The sequence below is a fragment of the Protopterus annectens genome, chromosome 6.part0, assembly GCF_019279795.1.
Source record: "Protopterus annectens isolate FY-2018-M chromosome 6.part0, PAN1.0, whole genome shotgun sequence".
NCBI classification, from domain to species: domain Eukaryota; kingdom Metazoa; phylum Chordata; order Ceratodontiformes; family Protopteridae; genus Protopterus; species Protopterus annectens.
The window spans coordinates 1,938,061,665-1,938,087,829 of record NC_056737.1 but is presented as its reverse complement, the minus strand read 5'-3'; the positions used below and the strand labels follow the sequence as shown (position 1 = coordinate 1,938,087,829).

Genomic DNA, 26,165 nt, shown 5'->3' with positions numbered 1-26,165 from the left:
GATGCTTCTAGGGCATCAAAGCCACATTGCAAGGTATGTTTAGTAACTTGGCTTGCAGAAAGCATAAGCTCCTACAATTTATTTTCTGTACAAGCTGGAAAGGTAAATATTTTTTGTTTAAGGAGTTCGATTGTATGTTGCTGGTATTTTAGCATGTGGAACTGACAATTTAGTGCTCTAATGGCAAGAGTTGCAGAGGTGTATACTTTTTTACCCCATCTCTCTAAAGCTTGGGAATTCCTGTCCGAGGGGGTGGTATTCTTAGCTGTGGTTGCTTTGATTCCTTTAGGTCCTTGGGAGATGACCTCTGGGTCAGCAGTAGGATTTTTGAAAAGAAATGTGTGAGAGTCAGGGACTCTAATACTTGTCAGGCTTCCTGGGAGCAGGTGGAAGGGTATCAGGAGTTAAACTGGATTCCATAAAGACATCATCCACAACATGAAGGACAGGAGGAATGGCTAAATGCCTGTGCTGTGGTAAATCTAAGAATTCCCAGAGTCTCTTTTTGGACTGATGATAGTCCTGATACTTCCATTGGAAATGCTCCCTTAAAGTATGTAGGGTTTCACCAAATGAAAAATCCTCTGGAGGAGAGGCAGAAGAAATGGATTCCTCTGCATCTAAATCCTCATAAGCAGACAAGGGTTGCATGACTTCATATTCAGAAAAATCAGTCATTGAACTCCTGATCAGATAAAACTGCTGGGGACAAATCTCTTTCTTTTGGAAGGGGTAGGCTGGCTTCCCCTAATAAGCATGATAAGGTCTTCTGCCATTTTAAGCATTTGAGATTGAGGCATGGAAGCAGGTGCTTGAGCTTGGGTCGTCAGTTTTTTAGGCGTAGTTCTTACCCTGGGCCTTAGAAACTCGGTAGATTAAGAAAGAAATGAAGACCCGAAAGTTGTCGTTGGTTTGTGTTGATCATCAGTACTGCGAAGAACTTCCTCAGAAGCCGCTGCCTGCTCAGCAGCTCCGGACCCATCCAAGGTAAGAGACATCCACAGGATCCTTAGTCAAAGAAGAGTCTTGCAGCATTACCAGACTCAGAATGGGTCTCGGTAGCAGCCTGCAAATCCACAGAAGCGGGCATCAGGGGCTGTGAAAGTGCCTCACTGAGGACCGGCGAAATGGCGACTATTTAACGGAAGCATAGGCAGTTTTAGACCTGTACGGTCCATCTCTGTCTTTATCCTTACGTTTTTTTGAAAGATAGGTAGTCGAATGCCTTACCAAAGCCATTAAGGAATATGGAGATCGAGATCAGAAATATTTAGCTACAATAAGGGCCCAACGACATATAGCTCTGGCACTGAATAAAGCACAAAACCGACAGCGAGGATCATTGCTGTCTGGGCCTAAACAGGTGACACAATAAAAATGGAAATCTTAGTGTGGTATTTGCTTTCCACAGGCGAGACAATTGTTAACTTTTTCTGACATTGGTTAGAGCAAGAAAAAAAGATCCTCAATGGAGTACCTAGCTTTAGACGACTTCAACTTTAATTCGGAAACGAAAACTCAGGTAGCAGCTGACTGGCACTCGTGTGAACTGCTTCGGGCTCCTCTGCAAGAAAGACTGATGTAATGGTGTTGGCTGCCTGATTTTATACCACTGACGACCTGACGTCAGTCCTGGAGTGACAGCAACTGTCCCAGAAATACTAAGCTTCTGGTATTCGGGCCGACTGAGGGCTACCCCTGGCAGGATAACCCAAGTGTGATGACTGCAACAGTGAAACACAAAGAACATCTCAACCTATTTCCTCTGGGATTTATAAAAAGCTGTTGTCTTTCTAAATGTGTGCATTCTTCTCAGGTTAAATTTGAGCTGGCAATGTGCAAAAAGGGTGTGAAGGGTCCTTTCTTCCCTAGCTAAGGTGTGTGTGTGGAGGTGGGGGGGGGTTCATGAATGTACAGCATTAAGGAAAATTCTGACACCACTTTTGGGAGTAAATCAGAGCTGGTCTTAAGGAACATTTTCTCCATGTGAAAGACCAGACATGGTCCCTAGAAATAAGGACATACAAGGGCGAGACACTGTGAACACAGGTGACAGTCAAAGAAAACTTGTCTTCCTAAACTTAAATTTCAAAACCACTGAAACCAAAGAGTAAAAGGATGGGTGATGCCTATCAATCATGGAATTCAAATCTATCCAAGGAGGAAAGAGATATAAACAGTTGGCAGAGATGCAGATGCAGGGCTCCTGCATCTCTGTCAACAGCAGAGATGCAAGAGTCCTTTAAGGAACTGTCTGATCCACTTTTTGCTGGGCCACAGTCCCACCTTCCATAATGGCTGGATGAGTAAGTATGCCATATGCATGCACTGTTACCATAAAATAACAGACTCAAATTACATTCTATTCTAAAAACTGGCCTCCTAGGGCAACATGTACTACCATGTGACCATATGCAACCACACAAATAGCTGCATGGAGGTTGCTGTGTCCACCAGAAGACAAACTGGTGAAATCCTAGCCTTTACGGATTGCATAATGGGGAAGGAGGGTCACGGCCAAAATCAGAAAGTGCAACTCTCATAATGACAGGAGCTCACTAATTCAACTCAGGAGAAAACGAATGGGACTAAGTCCAACAAACCCAATTATGAGGTTAGGATGGCCTCATAGGCTAAAGATAACCACTTGATCTACTACAGCTACTTCCAAAAACCATCAAGGTAGCAAATGACAGTCTGCTGAGCTGGTAATGACTGATGCCACCTTCACCTTCTCTTCACAAAGATGGACCATCAATAGACCCCAGAAAATGCACACCCATTACTCTGACTAGTCCAATACGCAAAGCCACAGAACAAATTAGCATGGAAATGATCAACAAAGATATGGATAGCCTACACTCACTGGACAAAGGCCAGAGTGGCTTTGTCAAGGTAAGGTCATGCCTACTTAGCCTGGTGCCTTCTTTAAGAGGGTCACCAGGGCAATGGATGGGGGGTGAAAATGGTGCATACTGCCTACCTGGACCTAGTTAAGGCATTTGATACAGTGCCGCACTCTGGTACTGTTGACAAACTCACTGAACTAGGCATAAATTCATATACAATTCGTAGGAATGTTGGCTGACTCACTGACTGGATGTGGGAAGTCTGGATTAGTGAGACAGTTTCCACTGAGAGACCAAACACTGGTGGTGCATCCAGCAGCTCTACACCAGACCCATTTCTGTTTGGCATCTGCTTCTCAGAACAAAGCTGATGTTAAGGCCTTTGGCTCACTAGGTTTGCAGACAGTGGCAAGTTGAGAGCTATCACGAATTTCCCCATAAAACTAGCATCTGCAGGAGGGTCTGACAAGGTGATTGAGTGGTGCCAGGGTCATGGATAGAAACTCAATGCTGAGAAGTGCATTACAGTGCCTTTTAGGAAACATCCTCCCAGGTTAATTGCTTCATTGATAAAGACACCTTTGAAAATGGACTCATTGGTTAGGGATCTGGAAACGTGGACAGTGATCTGACCTTTGACCAACACATGGCCAAGGTAGGAGGAAAGTTTTTCTATGCTGCCCAACTTATAAGTAAGGGTGTGACATCTGGGTCAAAGGAAGTTAAAGTTGCACTTAACTCAGCCCTTACCATACACATCATTGAGTGCAGTGCCCCCTCTGACTTGTACCCAACTAGACATGTGCAACCGTTGGACCATCAGTAAAGGTTATTCACCAGTAGAATCTAGCGTTTAAACACACTGTCCTGTGCAGATCGCCTTAGGGCCCTATCGCTTTTCTTGGTCTCCTGTAGGTTGCTGTGGGGGGAGGGGGGCTTTCTGTGCCTGGCATGTGGGGCATCTTTGGATTCAGCTCTGGTAGTGGACCTTTTGCATAACCACAAAACAAATGGCACCAGAGACACTAGACAGAGGGATTTAAATTCTATTTGCATCATAAATAGAACATGCTGGCAAGACAGATGCATGTCTCAGTGGATCCCCATGGTCTGGAACAGGCTCCCCCATCAAAGTGAAGTAGAGTCCATCCCTAACTCCATTCAAATATAACCTTGACCACTGAATGGAAAATTGGAAATTCACCCCAGGTCTGGCCATGTCTCTTGTAGACAGAGGCAGACAGCAAATATACCCTATTTAATATACTAGCACTCCCCCCAAAAAAACCTTTAGCAACTTCCTAACTAATATACCCTGCCAGACAGACACCCATGTTACATAAGGACACAAATGGGTGGGTTGTGCAGCTAGACTTACAAAGGCCCTGGTGGTCATTAGCCTAGTATACACCCATGAACCTTTATGACCAAATGGAGAACTACTTCAATCATGCAGAATACCATCCGATAAGTGGAACAGTTGACAACTTCAATCAGCTCTGGAATTTGAGCCTGAAAGTCAGGTAAAAGAATGGGAACCTGAACCATGAGCCACTCTGTGAAATGGAGCTAGCTGTTGGCCCAAGTGGGAAAAGTGTAGGATGACTGCCACTGCTAATACTTTGACAGTGTCCTGGATTGCCAGGGCCTATAAACCTGATACGCTTCAGTTATCAATCATAATGGTGCAACACGGATGAGCTTTGTTTCTTCTAGTTGAAATTCAGCAATTAGGACTGAAATTAGAGGGAACTGTGGGAAAGTGCATGGGTAATCTTCACTGCTACAGTGGGGGGGGGGGGCACTGTATCAAATGACTAGTCTGCTCTCCATACCAAGCAGAAAACGGAAGAATAGTGTTAAGCAGAGTAGAGAACAGGCCAACCTCTTTACAGCCCCCAACGCCAAAACACCCTGTAAAGGCAGGCTTTGCAAATCTTCAGTGACAGGAAACTGCCAATACATGTTTAGCACTTCTCCTGGGATGTAAACTGCTGTAAGGGTAATGTCTGTCTCTCACCACCTCCAACTACACCCTATCCCTGTTTAAAACAACACAGATTTGCCAGATCTGGAGGGGCTCTAGACTCAGTTCTCCCCCCCCAGAGCCTTCACACCATGCAGCACTGTCCATAGTTCCAGTATGTTTCTGTAAAGCCCCCACCCCAGGGGATTCACTCATTTCTCCTAAACCACATCAACCAACAAAAGCAGACTTGGCAACTGTTAGTGAACAACATTAATTCTCATCACAACCTAACTAAGGCACTGCTGCAAAAAGAGAAACTACATACTGCAGCTGGAGGTGGTGGTCCACCACTACAGTAAAGTGATACAAGATCTCTTGAGATAGCTTTCTTACGGACTCAGAAGCTACTGACAAACTCACAGTCCAATACAATATTCACATCCTCAGGCCTTTCTGGAACTAAAAGCAGGCATCCCACTGTCCACCTACAAACTAACAATGAACTAACAGCAGATCAATTTGGACCTCACCAGTTTTTACCACTCTTCGTTCTCACCAGATCCTTTTCCCAAGTTTCTCCTTTCTATTGACCTTATGAGTCATTTTATGGAAATAAATTCTACATACGATCAATTGAGTGTTTGCTAACTCCTGTTGATGAACATCATTGTTAAAATGACTGTGTGTTTTGGGACCTAAGAATACCTTGAGGTGTCTAGCTGCTCTCAATACTTTTTGTTATACAGTTTACAATGATCTAAGTTTAGCACATTATGTAACTCCAACCATCAAAATAAAGACTGGAAAGATGGGCATTAGTAGGAGTTTATCTCCTGCAGGCACGTTTAGTGGTGACTTTCCCCCCCGGTAAAACAAGAAATAACAAGGACAGGGGTCCTTATTATTCTGAAAAAGTTCTATGCATGGAGCCAGTTAGCAAACTCACCTGAAGTTCAGCATGTCAGTGAGCAAATATAGTCCTCAGTGGCAAAAAATGAATTGAAAAATGCTATTTATGTTAAGTTTTAGTTACTGGTTTGTAGCCCATTTTCAGTACAGTCCTCGTGAAGCAAACTCTACATTCAAAACAATGCACAAATGATAAACTCCGGTATGTATAGATCAGAAAACATATTACATAAATAAATCATTTCAGAGGTACAACCTGGAGATAAGAATAAATGAAAATCAAAGTCTGAACACTTGCACTGAGTTGCTTGAAATATCAGTGCAACAGGTAGTGCACACAGTTAAAAAAGGACCATTACAAAGCACAATAATCACCTTTGCTGCTTCTGTGGCATTCATTAAATGTCTGAGTAACCAAGACTTGAATACAAAATGTGCCAGTGTATACGACAGGTGTGAAGATTTACCTTTTGAGGTCATTTTCCACATAGTAATAGTTTGCCGAGGGAGCACCAGGACTGTTTGTAAGCTTCTGAGCCCCCCCAAGCCTTTCTGTGTTGAGGGAAGCCTTCTAGCTTATCAGTGGGAGTTGTAAGCACTAGGTAGCCTATCTGGGTCTACTTTATTTATGCGAAAGCTTAAAACAGCGAATGCATATGCATCGAACCATATGCATCAAACCGAGAAACCATTGAAACGCAATAAAAACGGAACTACACAACAAACATGACATATAACAGCTGTAGGCAAGGGGGCAAGCCCCCCCTGCATCCCCCACACCCCCCGCTACTTAAATATACCAACTCCGAGATTGCACTACATTGAAGTAAACGGAAATCTCCACCTACAGAGATTTCTGTTTACAGTTTTCGACGGTTCGCACTTTCAATGCATTTGGTTCGATGCATATGCATTCGCTGTTTTAAGCTTTCGCGTAAATAAAGTAGACCCAGCCTATCTACCACAAGAGGAGTGGTTTCTGGCTTAGAAATTGTAGTTTATTGGCCGCTTGGGCAGTTTTTTCCATCTCTTTCAACTTTCTGGTTTAAAAGCCGCATTTGCACTTATTTCCCAACTTTCCTGTAACTAGTCTAGTCCAGATACAGATTTGCTGCATCCAGGACTGTTTGTAAGCTTCTGAGCCCCCCCCCCAAGCCTTTCTGTGTTGAGGAAGGCCTTCTAGCTCATCAGTGGGAGTGATAAGCACTAGGTAGCCTATCTACCACAAGAGGAGTGGTTTCTGGCCCAGAAATTGTAGTTTACTGGCTGTTTGGGCAGTTTTTTCCATCTCTTTCAATCTGGTTTAAAAGCTCCATTTGCGCTTATTTCCCGCCTTTCCTGTAACTAATCTGGTCCTGATACAGATTTGCTGTATCCAGGATGGTTTGTAAGCTTCTGAGCTGTGCCAAAGTCTGCTGTTCAATTTTTCCCTTAGATCTGCTAGTTCTCTCCTCTCCTGCACTTTTACTAGCTTATTAGTCTACCACTTTACCAGATTTCTCGTAGCAATTACTGTAGCACACAAAAGTGCTACCAGCACTAAACATTCTACAAGGAAAGAGCTTCAGTACTTATTATTAATGCCCACCCCTCCAGGCATGTCTAAAGGTCAGTTCCCTGTGCTTTCTCCTATCAACCTGGTGAATTTGGGCATCTTGAGGCAATGTAGCAACTGGCTCAAATACACTGACATCCCTCCCCCCTTACCTCCCAACACTCAGACTTGCGAGAGATGCACTTATATATCCAAAGTGGAAGCCACGCACTCTCCAGCCAAGACTGGAACTGCTGGTCAAGAGGAGAAGGTCAACACTTGCACCACACCACATGGAACACACTGCCCTGAAGAGCACACACCAGCACTGCCTTTACATAAAAACACAAACCCACCTTCACGGAAACTCTCAATAAAAATCTACCCAAACAGCAGAGACCTCCAAGGCAGAAATGGACTCTACCACCACAACACAACACTAATCACGAGACACAAAACTCTCCTAAACAGTGTGCCACTCAGCAAAAGCCCCTAAGGCAAAACAGCATGCCCAACACACTAGACACAGGTCACTCGATAGTGAGGCACACCGATGTCCCACTCACTAGGTTGAATAAGGAGAAAGTAACAGTCAGCTGCCTGTCAGGTGCCAGGATCCGCCACATAATGCACGCACTCAGGTCCCTCAACAACAGGTACAAATATGACTCTGTCATTGTACATGTGGCCGTGAATGACCCGAGACGTACCTCCCTGAACTACATGGAGAGACATGGAGCTCTTGGATTACGTAGCCCATGCGGGTATGACCCTAGCTCTGAGCAGCATCCTTCCATCACCCAGAATGATACCACAGTACAAGCAGAAAAAGAATGATTTCAACAATTGGCTAAGTTTCTGGTGTCATTTTAAGGGGATCCAGTATCTGTCTGCCTGGGATGAGATGATTGACGGACCTCGATGCTTTGCCAGAGATGGCCTGCATCTGTCACCCCTGGGCTTCCGGATACTGGCCAAGGCTCTTGCCACCCCTACAGCGCCTTTTTTAGCCAGTGTTCTAAAAAAACAAATTACCACTGTAACAGCTACAAACAAATACAATCTGAGGGTCATGCTGCTCAATGCTAAAAGTCTAAATCTCACAATGCACTCACTAGAAGCACTCCTTAAAATGGAGAACATTTGTGCCATAACAGAGACCTGGTTCAAGGCAGCAGAAAGCACCCCTGAACTGCCAAGCTACAACTCATTCCACACCTTTCGGCCTCAGAACTTGGACCGAAGCTCCAAAGGTGGTGGTGTTTCCATACTCATAAAGGATGCGCACACCTCCAGACTGGTAACCCAACATAATGCATCTGAGATGCTTCAGGTGCAGCTAACATTGGGTAAGGCAGCGATTCAGGTTACAGCTTGCTACAGGTCCCCAACCATGTCCCAAGACTCTCATTCCATGTTCCTAAGCACCCTGGAAAATATTAGGGTCCAACCTAACACCCTCATACTGGGCGACTTCAACTACCCCTGCATTAACTGGGAAAGCTAAACATGTACCAATACACTTGCCCAACGTTTCCTAGAATTAATTAATTCCAATGCCCTGGACTGACTTGTTCTTACCTCCACTAGAGGTATCAATATCCTTGCCCTTGTAATTACAAACATGGGCAACCCTCTGCTCTACACCAATAGTGAACTCCTCCCCGGTTAGATCTGACCACAAACTAATCACTTTGGATATCCACATCCATCCCACCCCCACCCCCCCTGCAAAGGAAGCCATCATGAAAAACTTCTACAAAGCTAACTTTGGGCTCCTAAAAACAGAGGTGGCTAACTTCACGTCACCCATGCAAATGGAGAATAGTTGCATGACTGCCAAATCGTACACCAATGCACTGTACGAACACATACACGAATACATGGATCTCGCCATATCCAATAGAACCAAGACGCTCTCCTCCAAAAAAAGGAAGCCAATCTGGTGGTCCCCTGACATAAACAAACTACAACAGAAGGAGAAAACTGATGCAGAATAAGGTGAAGTCCCAAGACTGGAAAAACTCCCTTATCAGCCTCAACAAAAAGTTGAGATTCCTCATCAAATCATTCAAAGCTAGCTATGAAACCAGAATTGCTGCAGATAGCAAAAACAACCACAAGGCCTTCTATAGTTATGTAAGGAATCACCACGGCAATACCCAGATTTGCTCTGAGCTACTGCACAATGGCACCTTCTATACCGAGCCAACAGATATTGCCAATATACTGGCCGACAGATTCAGTGGCAACTTTACCCCCCCCCCCCCCGAAAAGGACCAATCACAATACCAGTAGACTGCCAGGCACCCAGTATTACTGCTGCACAGGTTAAAACAGCACTGTCCAAGGCCAAGAATACACCTTCGATGGGAGATGACAACATCCCTGGCTGTGCTCTACATGAACTACAGAGTGAACTGGCACCTCACCTGTGTGCCCTGTTCAATCACAGCCTCACCTCAGACTGTCCCTACCGAATGGCACACTGCTACAGTCATCCCTCTCCACAAAGGAGCGACTACAGACCCTGATAACTATCGTCCCATTAGCCTGACGAGTCTGATATGCAAAGCTATGGAACGCATCATCATGGACCTAATAAACAAGGATATAGGGAATCTGCAAACTGTGGATCCCACACTGTTTGGTTTTGTGAAGGGTAGATCATGCCTGCTCAACATGGTCGACTTCTTTGAGTCAGTCACCAGACCTGTGGATGAAGGCAAGGTGGTGCACTTGATCTGGCCAAGGCCTTTGATACCATTCCCCACTCAAGAATCATAGAAAAATTCACTAAGCTAGGCATCAACCCCTATATCACTAGGTAGGTTGCAAACTGGCTCACAGATAGAACCCACACTGTGAAAGTAGCTGACTCCAAGTCAAACTGCAGACAAGTCATGAGTGGAGTACCACAGGGTTCGGTCCGGGGTCCTCTCCTGTTTGGTATCTACTTCTCTGAAGTCCAGGCCAACATGAAGGGTCTCTGTCTGACAATGTTCGCAGAAGATTGCAAGCTGGGAGCTATTATTAACTCCCCAAGTGATGTTGACATCCTACAGAAAGGCCTCACTGCGACCAACAACTGGTGTCAGAACCATGGCCTTAAGCTCAATGCCAAAAAATGTATAGTCATCCCCTTTGGGAAAAACCTGGTTCCCATGAATTACCACATCAATGGTAGTCCACTCAACACAGAAAGTGTTACAAGAGATCTGGGAATACAGATGGACAGCAACCTCTCTTTTGACCACCACATTGCCACTGTGGTCAGAAAGTCCTTCTATGTGGCACATCTCATTACTAAGGGTTTTGCATCCAGGAAGAAAGAGGTCATTGTCTCCCTCTACTCTTCCCTTATTAGGCCAATCAGAGTACAATGCCCCATTTGGCATGCACCTCAATAGACACCTGCAACAACTGGAGAGTCCGCAAAGGTACCTCACAAAGAGGATCCTAGGCCTTAAACACTTGCCCTATATGGACAAACTCAAAAAACTCCAACTATTCTCTGTCTCATATCACCTACTTAGAGGTGATCTCTGCTTGACTTACAAAGCCATGTCTGACCCAGCTCTGTTAGAAATACTACATCTAAAGAAATCCCAAATCCTCCGCACCACATGCTCCAGAGACCTCAACCTCATTACCACAATCAACAGAACATGCTGGAGGGACAGGTTCATAACCCAGAGACTGTCAATGCTATGGAATACACTTCCTGTACAAGTAAAGCAGAGCACCTCACTGGCCCTGTTCAAGAGAAATCTTGATGAGTGGATGGGAAATGGAAAATTCACCCAGGCTTCTAACATTATTGTTTGAATTTCCAGCTGCTTCTTTTAGGGAACAAAGGCTTTCCCCAGACAGAATTTACAATGCCCCCTGAAAGACCAATAAGGTTGCAGAGCTTATGAATTACTTTTTTGTAGTTTACTCTTTTCTTCAAGGACTGCATCAATGAAACAGGCTAAAGTGCTAACTACAGATGATAATTATCTCCGTAAGGAAAGATGCTTATGTTCTTCTTTCTGAGATGAGCAAATGTGGAAGCCAAACATATGTTAAATACTCTGGAGGCTGCTGAGAACATGCATGCACTCGGGTTTTTTCACCTCAGTTTTTATTTACCACAAGTCATAGTTATACACTCTACTGACCATACTCCTCCTCTTTTCACTTACCACCACTCACTGCCTCCAACTTAACTTTTTTTTTCTTTCCCCTCTCAGCACTTTTTAACTTAACCTTCCTGCTTTACTATTTTTTCTTACCTTTCTTAATTCACTTTCTGTTTTTCCTACTGCCAGCCTATCAACCTGTATCTTAGTTTTTCAATAATATACATACTGCAATGAGCAATCTTTTTATTTCGTATTTTATACTAATTTTTTTCTTTGTAAGGTAGTATAATTGAACCTGCAATAATTCAGTATTGTAACATCACAAAATTATATCCGTATTGTATCATTGTTTAAAATTGTATTGTACATTTAATATTTTCTTACACTTTGTAATGCTACTTTTCATGACTCTGCATAGTTTTATAACTCTCAACAAGTGCACTCATTAATTGTATATTATATTTTTGTACTGGAGCTTCTCTCCACATGCTTCCTCTGAAAAGGATCCTTTTAGGCACAAGTAGACTAACCTGGTAAACAAATGCCAATAAATGCATAATTCAATTGTTCAGCTGTGCAAGAACTTACTGTAAAAGTAGATGTCCTACTGATCACTGTTGCGTATTCCTGACAAATGAGGTATCACCACTGACGTTCAGCCAGGGTACCAAAGCTTTACTTTCCCTAGCTAGTACATGCGACACATGATTTCATCTTGTATGCTTTGGGATATAAAGATGGACGTACGAGAGTGGATCCTCAGACTATCTCTAAGCCAGGAGGCTGAAGACAGAGATAAGACTGGTCAGCTTGGAGTACTGTAGCTCGAATTAAGAAAGTTCTCCCATACCTATGTAAGAGAAAAAGAGTTATGTACTTACCATAACTTGGCATCTGTATTATCCAGTGTCATTATTCCTCACAGGTGGGTCTGGCATCCGAGCCGGCCACTTCTCTGACAGATCCAGAGCACAAGCTCCTCATCTTCCCATAATTCCTTGTTACCTTCTAACCCTCAGATCGAGTTTGCGAAATTAGCTGAAATGCAGAACGCATCTGCAACTGAAAGTAAAAAACTTCTCGCCAGATCCAACCAACTCCAGCCTCACCAGGCCTACCAAAATGAAGGGGGAAAGAGGGTGGGAATGTGAGGAATGCTGACACTGGACAGCACAGACATCAAGTTATGGTAAATACATAACTCTTTATCTAATGCTATCCATGTCATTATTCCTCACAGGTGGGTCTGACTCCCCAGCTACTATGCACCCTGGGTGGCATCAAAGAAGGATATGTCAGAGCACGGAGGAACCAAAGGAAGCCCTGTTCCTAGATACAAAGTCCAATTTGTAGTGCAAAATGAAGGTATGAGGATTAGACCAAGTCGCAGAAGCACAGATCTCATCAAGGGAAAGTCTAATCAAGAAAGCCAATGACGTTAGCAACAGACCTAGTGGAGTGGGCCTTAACTGGTCTGGATAGTTCTAAATTCCAACTAGCATAAATGAAGGAAGTACAACCAGTAATTCATCTGGAGAGAGTCACTTTGGAAACTGCCTGACCCCTTCTGTTTTGTGAGAAAGCCACAAAGAGTTGGTCCGAATTTCTGAACTCCACAGTCTTTTTCAAACAGAAATGTCATTAACTGTGGACATCTAAACAATGCAAGATGTATTCTCCTTTATTAGAGTAATTAGGGAAGAATACTGGTAGTTGAACTGACTGATGGAGATTTGCTTCAGAGGCCACTTTAGGGAGAAAGGAAGGATTTGTTCTAAGAGACACCCTGTCCTTGTGAAAAATCATAGACCCTCTTAGCAGAAGTAATGGCTACTAAGAAGGCAGCCTTCCAGGAAAGGAATTTAATGCCACATGAACTAGCAGGTTCAAAAGGTTTTTGTGTCGGAGACTACAGCTCCAAAGTCAAATCCCATGAGGGTGATGGATCTGAAAACTCCTTTCATAAAGGCTTTGCATAACTTGGAAGAAAAGGTAGGTTCATTGCCAACATGGAAATTAGAGATGGCCGCCAACTGAAACTTAATAGTAGGAAAACTCACCCCTTCCTGAAAAGGGGAAGATAAAAGCAAAATATCAATAACGGGCTGAAAAGGGATCTAGACTCCGTTGTCTGGCCCAAATGGAAAACCTTTTCCACTTACTGGAATACACCTTCTTTGTAGATGGTTTGAGAAGTCAAAATAATGTTCCTCACTGGAGAAAGAAGCATGGACTGTGTAAGGATTACTGGAACTGGAGAAACCATGCAGTTAGATTAAGGGTTTGGAGATTGGGAAGTGAAATCCCCCAGGGATGGGAGATGAGATGTGGAATGGGATCCAGTATCCAAGGCGGACACTTCAGATGAGACCTTAGGAAGGAGAACCACATCTGATGAGGCCAGAAAGGGGCAATGAGGATGAGAGTGCTCTTCAGATGATGAGCTTTCTGTAAGACTTTGGGTATTAGGGGAACAGGAGGGTAAGCATAGAGGAGACTCGGAGGCCAATCGTGAACAACAGCATCCCTGGGTGACTCCCCTGAAGGGGGAATCAGGGCAAAGTGCTGCATTTCTGGTTGACTGGGGAAGCAAAAAGGTCGCAACATGGTTGACCCCAATGGTCGAAGATCTGCCTTGACACAGACAGATTCAGGGACCAATCGTGAGGACTCAAGACGGACCTGCTGAGTTTGTCGGACTGCATGTTGGAACTCCCAGGTATATGACTTGCAAGAAGAAAGCGACTGTAAGACATCACCCATTCCCACACTCTTACGGCCTCTCGGCACAGAGGATAAGAATGTGTTCCTCCTTGTTTGTTGATGTACCAGACTACAGCCATGTTGTTCATCTGAATTGCTATAGTCCCCAGAGGGGAGGCAGTCCTGACAGACTTGCAATGTTAAAAAAACTGCTCTCATCTCCAAGACATTTATGTGCAATTTCATCTCTGTAGGGGACCATGTGCCTTGAACTGTCCAGCCCTGAAAATGCCAACCCACCCAACAGGGAGGTGTCTGTGGTCACTGTGGCCTTGGGCAGGGGAAGAGAGAAGAACCTGCAACTGAAGCTACCAAATAAGATGAATTCCTGCATACTTGTGTCAATTTTATTGTCATCGACATGGGCTGAGACGGAATGGACCACTGGACAGCCAGGGTCCACTGGAGAACTCGCATATGATACCTGGCAAGTGGCACCAACTGAATGGCAGCTGCCACTGAGCCTAACATTTTGAGAATCAAATGAACAGGTAGGCGTGTTAGATTCAACAAAAGAGAAACTTGATCCTGAATCAGCTGGACCCTGCGGGTAGGCAGTATTGCAGTCTCTTATACCGTGTCCAGCAGGACTTCAATGAATTCCAGGTTTTGGCTTGGAATTAGATTTGATTTGGGCAGGTTCACTGTGATACCTAGATGCTGGAAGAGCCTGAGGACATATCTCGTTGCCAGTGTTAGTTGATGCCTCATGGGTGCTGTGAGAAGCCAATAATTCAGGTACAGGAAAACCTGGAAACCCTGCAGCCAAAGATGAGCTGCCACCACTGCCATACATTTGGTAAACATCCGGGTGGCTGTGGTGAGTCCAAAGGGCAGACCTCTGAACTGATAATGATTGGCCCCTAGCCAAAAGCATACGTGTCTCCTGGAGCATCTGTCAATCTTTATATGATAGCATGCATCCTTGATATCCACTGAGCACACCCAATTATCCTTGCGCAAGAGAGGGAGAATGGACTGTACAGTGACCATCCATAACTTGGACTTCTTGACAGAAAGGTTTAACTCACTGAGGTCCAGAATTAGACACAGGTCCTCGGTATTCCTTCACACCAAAAAGAAACCACAGTAAGTTTGGGGACCTCTTGAATGGCTCTTTTTTGAAAGAGGTCCTGAACCTCAAGACAGGAAAAAAACCCTTTGGTGAGGTTGTACGTCTAGGAGAAATCTTAGAATTGGAGGGGGCTGGGAAAAAGGAGTGGAGTAATATACACAAAATATATAGTTCTGTATAAATCATATCAATATTCACAAATGACATAGAATTATTTACAAAATTCCAGATAGCTGCGCTGCAGCATAACAGGGGCATTAGTAAATGACATCTTAAAGGGGTCCACAAACCTGCAAACTCAAAGCTAGGCATGCCACCTGATAGTGATGCCTCTGGCTGCTGCTTGAAAGGTGGCCTCAGCAGTACTGGAAATCAGCCTCATCGAGGCATTCGGAAAGGAAGTGAGAGTGTACAGCCTCAGAGAGACTTGCTTGAAGCTCTCTGGAGGCAACATCTCTGACAGGGAAGTGGTAAAGCTCTGAAACCAAATTCCTCTGAAGCAGAGTAAAGTGGGCCAAGTAATTGGATGGTCTCAGATCAAAAGTAGCTGAGGCAAACGCACGCTTTCCAAAATGACCAATCGCCTGAAACTCCCTGTTTGGAGGATGGACCAAGAAGCTCTGCTCAGCTTCCTCCTCCTTGGTAGCAGTAGCCACCACAATGGCATCAACAGGGACCCCTTTGCTCCAAAAAGACCTATCCTTAAGTGAGAATAAGAAACGTATCTTCTTTCTTGGGCACATGTTCCACCGTATCAAGCTCCTTACAAGCCCTGCTAGTGATGAGGTCCACAAGCTCCTTAGCAGGGGGAAAACCCAGGCCAGTAGATGGGCCCGTCCCAAATGCCTTCAGGAACACAGACTCCTCCGAAGATAGGGGCTGGGAAGACCACCCACCTCTCTGAGAACTTCCAGGATGTCCCCAAAGGAAACCTCCTAAGGCAGAAGTCTGGGGGACCTATCTCCCTCTTCAAAATCCGTGTCTTCGGTGAGGGACTCTCTGGGGGAGTCCAATGCCGCCTCTTACACTTTCTCTTCCAAGGGGGCTCCTCCACGGTAGGCTTAGGGGAGGACTTGGAAGAGATGGGTATCCCAAGTGGGGTATTGCCCTTCTGAAGGCGCTTACGAGAGGGCTGACCCTGGATGGATGATGAGGCCTCAGCACCCGATCCCAAGAAAGGCAGAGGAGGACCATGAGAAGGAGGAGGGTAACTACCAAACTGGAGAAGTCCTCTTTATGGCCCGGAAGGCCGACCGACTGGATGAATTCTCCCCATCCCTGGTGGGAAGGGGAAAATGACCCTGATGCAGTGCCGAAGCCACTGGATGATAGCCCTGAGCTGTCCAGCACAGAAGCCCCCAAGGGAAGGGAGCAGTCTGAAAAATCCAGACCCAAACCCACCCCTAGGGAACCAACACTGACCTCTTGGAGATGAGGTCCACTCTGGTCTGAGGGCTGTGGGAAAAGAGGCGGCCAGGGCTCTGACGGTGTCAAGAAAGGGAGATACCCGACACTGTTAGCCTCCCAGTATGAATCTCTGGATCCTGACATTAAAAAACCTGTTGGATTGGAAAAGCAGAGTGGAGACCTGCGGATGGGGAGGGTTCCCTAGCCACATGGGCTGGGAACGGCAGCAGGCCCAACTCGATTTTGGATTTGAGGAAACTCCTCATCATCCTATTCATGTCCTATGGAAGTACAGTCAAAAAGTATTAGTACCTCACCAAAGTTCTGCCAATCGATAAACAAGGCAAAGTAAAGGAAAAAATCGTTGCAGAACACTGCTATGTTGTCCAAGTTCTTTTAATACTGTATAAAATCCAAACATTCGACAAGATGAGCGCTTTCGGGTACAATCCCTTCATCAGATCTGATGAAGGGATTGTACCCGAAAGCGCTCATCTTGTCGAATGTTTGGATTTTATACAGTATTAAAAGAACTTGGACAACATAGCAGTGTTCTGCAACGATTTTGCCCTATGGAAGTAGACTTCTGGATGACCTGGACAAAGCTGAAGAATGGCCAGATCTTGCTGGAGAACTGGCCTTTTATCCCGACGTTCTGTGGCTTTGAGAAGGAGATTAGCTCTTAAATCTCGGATCTGATCTCCTGGAGGATCTGTAAGGGGAACCCTCTATAACAATAGGATCGGATGCTACTGTTGCATCTTACAACCTCATAGGATCTGAAGAATTGGGAGCCATACCAGATGGATCTGGCAAACTGCTCGGATACAGGGATGGCCTGCCTGCCTTTACTCAGATCTGAAGGACTCCGATCTGATGAGGCCTTGGACCAGAGAGCCTGATCCGAAGTTCTGGGAATGACATACCTTGAATCTGAAGCCAAAGAAGATGGACTCAGATTGGGGAATCTGCGATCAGAGAGGCTCTGCTTTTTAGGCAGCAAGGAAGACAACACCCCATGGGGTAGGAGGAGGTCTCTTCATTGGCTCCTGCGAAGACGTGGAAGGGGAGTCCAAGGACATAGAACCCCTTGTGCCAATCCCTTATGGAGAAGCTTGCTGTAGTGCTCTACAAGGGCCCTGGGGCTGAATGCGGCATAAATGTCATACTCAACCTCCAAGTTCGCCGACCATGGACAGTAGAGACACTCCTTGTGTGAGTTGGAGCACGGCATCTTCCAACTGCACAAGGAGCATGTCTTAAAGCCTGCATGTTTTTCAGCCATACTGACAAAGTACAACGCACGCACACACACACACACGCACGCACACGCACACGCACACGCACAACAGCAAAGATTTTTTTTTGATAGAAAAGACTACTCTAAGAAAAGGCGCAATGCGCCAAGCACTAGAGGTGGGGAGGGGAGAACCTACCTATACCAACCACTAGGTTCTGACAGGGAGGGGAGGAAATACAATTAAACTAAAAGGAAAGCAGTTAAAGACAGCAGTATCAACCCAAAAAAGAGGAGAGAGAGAGAGAAAACAGCCAAAAAAATGTTACTTAGTTATATTCCTAGTGCTTGAGCTTGGACCATGTCTGGAGAGATTCAGCAGCAAATGAGATCTTGGGGTTAGAAGGCAGAAAGGGATTATGGGAAGGGGAGGAGCATGAGCTCTGGATCTGTCTGAGAAGTGGCCGGCTTGGATCAGAGATTGGATCCTAGACCCACCTGTGAGGAATAATGACACAGATAGCATCAGACACCACAGTTGTGTAAAATCTTACCATAATAGTAGAGATCCTTCTCTTCACTTCTTCACATTAGAGATCCTCTGTCAAGGGTGGCCCGATGTCTGGCCAGTATATCAAAGCCTTTAGATTGCCATTAGGTGCGTCGTATGTCACACGTATGCTCTGCGCGTAGCATAGGGCATAAAGCTGACATCGGAAGTACCATCCTCAGAACTGACAGCCCAACAGGAACGGCAATCTAAGGAAAAGAGGTAATCAGTACATTCAGAAGAGAAATGAACCAGGGGGTGGAGGAAGGGAGTGGATACTGCAACAGTGAAGAGAAGGACATCTACAGTTATGGTAACATTTTACACAACTGTAGTACATCCTTCCATATCACTGTTGCAGCATTCTTTACATTAGGGAGAGTGCCAAAGCTCAAGAAGGAACATGGGAGGAAGAAGAACCATCAAAGCCCTCAAGAAGCAATGAAGGATGGCCCATCAAAACCAGCTCTAGCTCTGGATATTCCATCCAACTTGTAGTGCTTGGTAAATATATGCATGAAAGTTCAGGTAGCTGCTTCAAGAATAGAGTTAGTGTCCAAACCCCTGAAAAAAGCACCAGAAGAAGCCATAGCCCTAGTAGACTGAGCATTCACAGAATAAGGAAGGCTCTTACCATAGAAGGAATAACAAAAAGAAGTAGCTTTAGACAGCCAAGAAGAAACAATTTGCTTAGACAGAGCTAATCCCAAGGACCTGAAAGGAAAGAAAAAGCTGATCAGTTTTCCTAATAGTCTGAGTCTTATCTAAATAAAATATGAGTTGTCTATGCACATCCAACATTTGCAACACCTTCTCATTGGCAGATTGCGGAGAAGGTAAAAAAGTGGGGAAATTAATAGATTGATTAAGGGAAAACTCATTCACCACCTTAGGCATAAAAGGAGGATTAGTACACAAGGACACAATGTCCTTAAGAAACACCAAAAAAGGAGGACAAGCAATAAGAGCTTGAAGCTTAGACACCTGACTGGGAGAAGTAAGGGCTTACAAAAGAACAGTCTTCCAAGAGCACTGTTGCAAGGAAGCCAAAGCTGCAGGCTCAAAAATAAGCCAGAGTCAATTTTTCCAAAACACAATTAAGATCCCAGGGAGGAGGAACAGGCTTCCTGGGAGGGCTAATATGAAGGATGCTTTTAAGAATTGTTTACCCTCAAATCTAGAAGTTAAAGGAGGAGATAAAGGCAGACAAGCAGAGATAAATGACAAGTGGGCCTTAACAGGAGAATAAGCCAACCCAGCACTGAGCAATTCACACAGATAAGTGAGAACCAAACGAACTTCTACTGAAAGTGGATGCAGGTTATGAGAGACACCAAACAGAAAACTTCTTCCATTTGGAGAAGTAGGATTTTCTAGTAATTTGGTATCATGGCCTCCTGCAGGACCTTAAGCATGTCCTCAGAAAAAAAGATGCCTGTGTGGAATCAAAATCCTATCACCCATAGTATCAGTTGAAGAGTGGACAGGTGGGGATGGATGAGAGATCCCTTGTCTTGTGTGAGTAGGCCCACCCTGTGAGGTAACTTGTGATGATTGCCCTTGGCTAAATGCAAAAAAAGAGGGAACCAATGCTATCTTGCCCAAAAGGGAGTCACCAACAAGATTTTGGGAGCATCCTGTTGAATTTTGAACTGGACTTTTGGAATGAGGGCAAGGGGAGGGAAACCATAAAGAATCATCCTCTTCCAAGAAAGAGAGGGTGTCCACCTTCCAAACCAGATTACATGGGTCTCTGGCACAAAAAAGAGGATGTTGTCTGTTCAGAGGGGATGCAAATAGGTCTACCTGAGGAGTACTCCACTGGTGGACAATGTCCAGAAACACATCCCTGTGAAGCATCCATTCTTGGGATTGAGTTAAGGACCTACTCAATGTCTGCAGTACTGAGCATATAGTATACTTGGCTTGCTGTGTCACATGCAATAAATTTTATGTAGGTAAAAAGTACAGTTTTGTACCTACCATAAATGTAGATGTCCGATAGACATGCAACTGCAGTCATAACATATGGGTTGTCCTGCCTCAGGCAGCCCTCGGTCGGCCAGATTCCAAAGTCTGGGTCCGACGTCAGCTGATGTCGCATTTCTCTCCGACGTCAGAGCGGCTGGAGTACATAAGCATCAGCCAACGCCATTTTCTTCAGTGTTTCTTGCCCCAGATGCCAGGTGCACTCCAAGGAAGGCTGTAATCAAATTTGGAAGACAAAAACAGGATTCCAGACAAATAAATGAGCAATAAAACAAATACACCATAACAGATATCCCCAGCTAAGAGAAACAGGGATAGGAGTGGACCCTAGGCATAGAGGGGTATGGAGGGAGGGAAAATCCAACTGCAGTTGCATGTCTATCGGACATCTACATTTATGGTAGGTACAAAACTGTACTATGTCCTTCAAGAATGCAACTGCAGTCATAACATATGGGTAGAATACCATAGCTTAGCTGGGGGAGGAGGAATGCTCTAGGAAAAAGATGGTATGGCAATCAAACCCTGCAGGACTGCCGAAGCAAAGCCTGCTCTGGATCTGGAGTATAGAGGGAGATTGTAGTGTTTGGAGAATGTATGCACGGAGCTCCATGTAGCAGCTTCTAGAATGTCCTTAGTAGGCACCCCTCTTAAGAATGCTGTAGAGGTGGCTGTAGCTCTGGTGGAATGTGGTCTGACATTGGCTAGAACAGTCTTTCCATGGAAGGAATAACAAAATCTGATGCAATGTCCAATCCATTTTGAAATGGTCTGTTTTGAAATTGCTTTTCCTTGGACTGCAGGGGCGTAAGCTACAAAAAGTCGTTCAGACTTCCTACTGGCCTTGGTTCTGTCCAGGTAGTATCGAAGTTGTCTGTGAATGTCCAAGGTATGTAACAGTCTTTCCCCCTTATTCTCAGGATTGGGGAAGAAAGCAGGCAGATGAATAGCTTGATTTAAAGAAACCCTAGATACCACCTTTGGCATAAAAGTAGGGTTGGTCCTTAATGAAACCCTGTCTCTGTGAAAAATTATGAACGGTGGTATTGCCATTAGGGCCTGTAGTTCCGAAACCCTTCTTGCTGAGGTAATTGCCAACAGGAAAGCTGTCTTCCATGAGAGAAATTGCAAGTCAACTGAAGCTGCTGGCTCAAATGGAGGTAGAGTCAGTTTTTCTAGGACAAAATTGAGGTCCCAGGCTGGCACTGGGGCCTTTCTTGGTGGTTTAATGTTCTTGATTCCCCTGAGGAATTGCCTTAGCAAAGGGAGTGAAAAGACAGGAGGATCCGTGTTATATCTAGCTGAAATAGCTGATGCATGTATCTTTATGGAAGAATATGAGAGGCCGTTCTTTAGCATATCTGCCAAATATTCCAAGATGAGTGGGATGTTCAACAATGATGCATCATGTCCTTTGCTGGTATTCCAATTGCTGAATCTCTTCCATTTTGCTAAGTAAACCTTTCTGGTGGATGGTCTTCGAGCCTCTGTTAGTATCCACTGAACTTTCTTGGAGAGAGATAGGTTGAGGTTATTTATGGGATCTCCCAGGCTGTTAGCTGCAGTGTCTGAAGGTTTGGATGCACTGTTTTGAAATTGTGTTGAGTCAAAGTAGAGGCCATTGGGGAAGGGCCCACCTCCTGGTGTGACATATGCTCCGTAGTAGTGGGTACCAGTGTTGTCTTGGCCAGTCCGGAGCTATTATGATTCCCTTGGGTCTCTCTGCTTTGATCTTTAGTAATACTGAGGTCATCAGTGGCAGAGGTGGGAATGCATAGATTGTTAGGAAGTTCCAGTTGAATGAGAGAGCATCTATTTTCCAAGCTTTTGGATGGTATGTCCTTGTGCAGAATTTTTGTAGATGATGGTTGAGGTGAGAGGCAAATAGGTCTACTTCTGGCCTGCCCCATGTCGAAGTGAGTTGTGTGAAGATCTTTGGATGTAACCTCCACTCGTGTGGATCTGTGAAATTCCTGCTTAGGCTGTCCGCCAACACATTGTCTTTGCCTGGAACAAACTGGGATTGTAACCGGATGTTTAGGCTCAGTGATTTTTCCCAAAGATGCATTGTCAGTCTGCAAAGGGGGTAAGAGTGGGTGCCCCTTGCTTGTTTATATACCACATCACAGTGGTGTTGTCTGTCCGTATCAGTAAATGGCCTTGCTGAAGTTGGTGTTGAAAGGCCTCGATGGCATGCATTACTGCCAGCATTTCCTTTTGGTTTATATGCAGATGTGTTTCCTTTGGAGACCATTGTCCTTGTATACACCTGCCTTCCATGTGCGCCCCCCCATCCAAGGTCTGAGGCGTCTGTGGTCATGGTCTGTGTTATCTGTGGTTTTTTGAATGACATACCTGTGTTTGCCTGGCTCACCGAGGCCCACCATAGGAATTCCTTTTGTAGGCATGGAATGAGCGGTACGGTTGTCTCCAAGTTGTTGCTGTGCTGAGACCAAATGCTTTTTAGGTACCATTGAAGCTTTCTCATGTGTAGTCTTGCTAATGGAACTAGGAGAATGCAGGATGCCATGTAACCCAGGGCCTGTAGGAATCTCCTTGCAGTCATCTGGGTGAGTTTTGCTAAATCTCTGAAGTAATGAGTTAACTTCTCTTGCTTGTCTTCTGTCAGGTAAGCCATTTGAGAGGCTGTGTCTAATTTGGCTCCTAAGAAGATTATTTGTTGGGATGGCTGCAGTCTTGACTTTTGGAAGTTGACTGTGTATCCCAGAGCTTGAAGTAATCGTATGACATAGTCCAAGTTTTTTGTCAACATCAATTTGTCGTCCGCTTGTATGAGGCAGTCGTCCAGGTGCGGGTAAATTTGTATCCCTGGAGCCTGCAATGAGCAATTACTGAAGCCAGGCATTTTGTGAATACTCTGGGCGCAGTAGATAAGCCAAATGGCAATGCTGAGAATTGATAATGCTCTGGCCCTGCAAGAAATCTGAGGTATCTTCTGCAGCTGTGTCTGATAGGGACATGCAGGTATGCCTCCTTGAGGTCCAGAGTAATCAGCCAAGACCCCTTGCCCAGCATGGGAAGGAGTTGCTGTAGAGTCAGCATTTTGAACTTTGGTACTATGAGAAAGGTGTTTAATGCGGACAAATCCAGTATTGGTCTCCATTGAGATTCTTTTCTTGGCACAAGGAACAGTCTTGAGTAGAACCCCTGGCCTTTTTCTTGTTGTGGAACTCTTTCTATTGCTTTCATCCGAGTCAGCAGAGAGATTTGCTTGATAGCCTCTGCCCTCTGGTTTTGTGGTAGGTTTGGCATGCCTTGTTTTCTTGGCAAGGTATGAAAATGGAACCTGTAGCCTCAGTCTATAATGTCCAAAATCCATTTGTCCTTTGTCAGTCTGTGCCAATTTTCTGCAAACAGAGATAATTTCCCGCCCAAGGGAGCTTCTATTTGCTCCCTGGTAGGCGGAAGTAGAGGAAAGTCATTGAGATTGTGGCTGTGGGGCAGGTGAAACCCCTGCGTCGCTTCTTTGGTTTCCTGGCTGCCATTGTCGTCCCCTGTAAGGACCTCTGTATTGGCCTCTTCCTCGGCCACGTCTGTTTTTACCCCTTTGAAACTTTTCTGGATTAGGAAAGGACCAGTTTTTTGAAGGCCAATTCCTACTGAATCTGGGGGGTTGAACCTGGAGGAAATCTTTCACCGTCTGAACTGATTTTGCTTTTTCCTCGATGGTCCTTAACACATCCTTAGCATTAGCACCAAAAAGCTTGTTCTTTTCCCAAGGTGCATCCAGAAGTTTTGCCTTTACATGATCTGGTAGAGGTTGATCTTTTAACCATGCATGTCTACGAATGACTGCCCCTGTCATAGCTGCCCTACATGAAGCTTCCAGTGCATCATATCCACACTGTAGGAAGTGATTGCTTACTTGCTGAGTATTATGTACAGCTTCCTGCAAAGCCTTCCTGTCTAAAGGAACAGGAGTGGCCAATGTTTTTTGTAAATCTTCTAACAGGAAATCCTGATATTGTAACATATGAAAAAGGCAATTCAAAGCTCTCATAGATAAGGTAGTGGATGTGTAAACCTTTTTGCCCCATCTCTCTAATGACCTAGCTTCCCTGTTGGAGGGCAATGGATTTTTAGAGGTGGAAGCTGAAACTCCTTTAGGCCCCTGTGAAATAGTTTCCAAATCAGCAGTATGGGCCCTGAATAAATGGGAATGTGTTTCTGGAACCCTGTAATACCTGTCTGGCTTGGCTGGAGCAGGAGGAAGTGAGTTAGGGGTAACACTAGAGTCAGAATATAAATCATCCAAAACATCAAGTACAGGAGGAATAGCTAAGGGCCTGTGCTGGGGCTTCTTAAGGAAAGTTCGAAGGCGTTTTCTGGAATCAGAATATTCCTGGCCTTGCCACTTGAAATGTTCCCTCATGGTATGCAGAACTTCCCCAAAAGAAATATCCTCAGGAGGGGAGGCCGAGGGGATGGAATCCTCTGCATCCGAGTCCTCATAGGTCTGGAAGAGCTCTTCCTGGCTATCAGAGTGGACAGAGCCCTCAGAATCTTCATCTGACGGAATAGGGTCAGAGGGTTCAACCCGGGGCCTTTTATCAGAAGGAGGCTGGGATCCTCTCTCAGGATGGGCCTGTGAACCTCTAATCATAGAAATTAAATCGGCAGCCATCGACATAATTTGTGTCTCTGGAGTAGGCTGAGGTAAGGTTTTAGTAGTAAGATGTTTTGTTTTGCTGGCTGCCTTAGCCCTAGTGTAGGCCTTAATAGACATGGCCATAGGAGGCCTGGCATCTCCACGTGCAGGAGTGACCTTGTCTACAGCAATGGTCTCGGGCATTTCCTCGGTTTCGGTATCCGGAGGAAAATCAATAACTGGCGTCGGAGTGATATCCGGAATCGGAGTCATCGGTAATGAGGTGTCTTCGGTTCGGAGCGGTGGAGAGACTGTCTCAGAGGGAACCGGAGCACTCGTGGTAGGTTTTGGCGTGGAGTCGGTGGTAGACGCGGGCCGAGGATGTCGGTCCCGGTCTTTTCGTTTCTTGGGAGTTTGCGATGTCGGAAGTTCCGACGGCATTGTGTAAGCAAATTTTTCGCCGAAAAAATCTTCAGCGAACTCCGCCCGGCGCCTGAGAGTGCGCTTGTTGAAGCGAGCACAGGCTACACAGGCCGAGACGTCGTGGTCTGGGCCAAGGCAAGGAAGACAGTAAGAGTGGAAATCCTTATGAGGTATTTGTTTACCACAAGAAAGACAATTGTTAACTTTTTCAGTAATTTCTGACATCGGCTGAGGCAAGAAAAGGTCCCCAACGGGTACTTAGCTTTTTTGATGACTTCGGAATCGAAGAATACAGGAGCTGACCGACCGGCACTTGCGAACTGCTTCTGCTTCGGGCACCGCGCGGCAAGAAAGACTGAAGAAAATGGTGTCGGCTGATGCTTATGTACTCCAGCCGCTCTGACGTCGGAGAGAAATGCGACATCAGCCGACGTCGGACCCAGACTTTGGAATCCGGCCGACCGAGGGCTGCCTGAGGCAGGACAGCCCATATGTTATGACTGCAGTTGCATTCTTGAAGGACATCAGATAAGGGTACTAATGGACCATTATAAGAGAGCACTTATAACACATTAGGACAGGTTCAGAGAATAATGCCCTATCTAAGCATGTGAAAGACACATAAACAGCACATAGTTTTAAATTTCAAGTCATAGGCAAGTTTGAGGTCAGTAAACAAAAAGTGATGTAAGAAATTTAACTGAATGTTTGGAAAGTAAATGGA

The 26,165-nt window shown here is 45.1% G+C and overlaps 1 protein-coding gene across 4 annotated transcripts in view; it reads right to left on the bottom strand.

Annotated features, from left to right (window-relative positions):
- The window catches only part of NCKAP1 (NCK associated protein 1), a gene marked incomplete in the record, with an annotated part of 2,707,503 nt that overhangs the window by 48,223 nt on the left and 2,633,115 nt on the right, over nt 1-26,165 (bottom strand).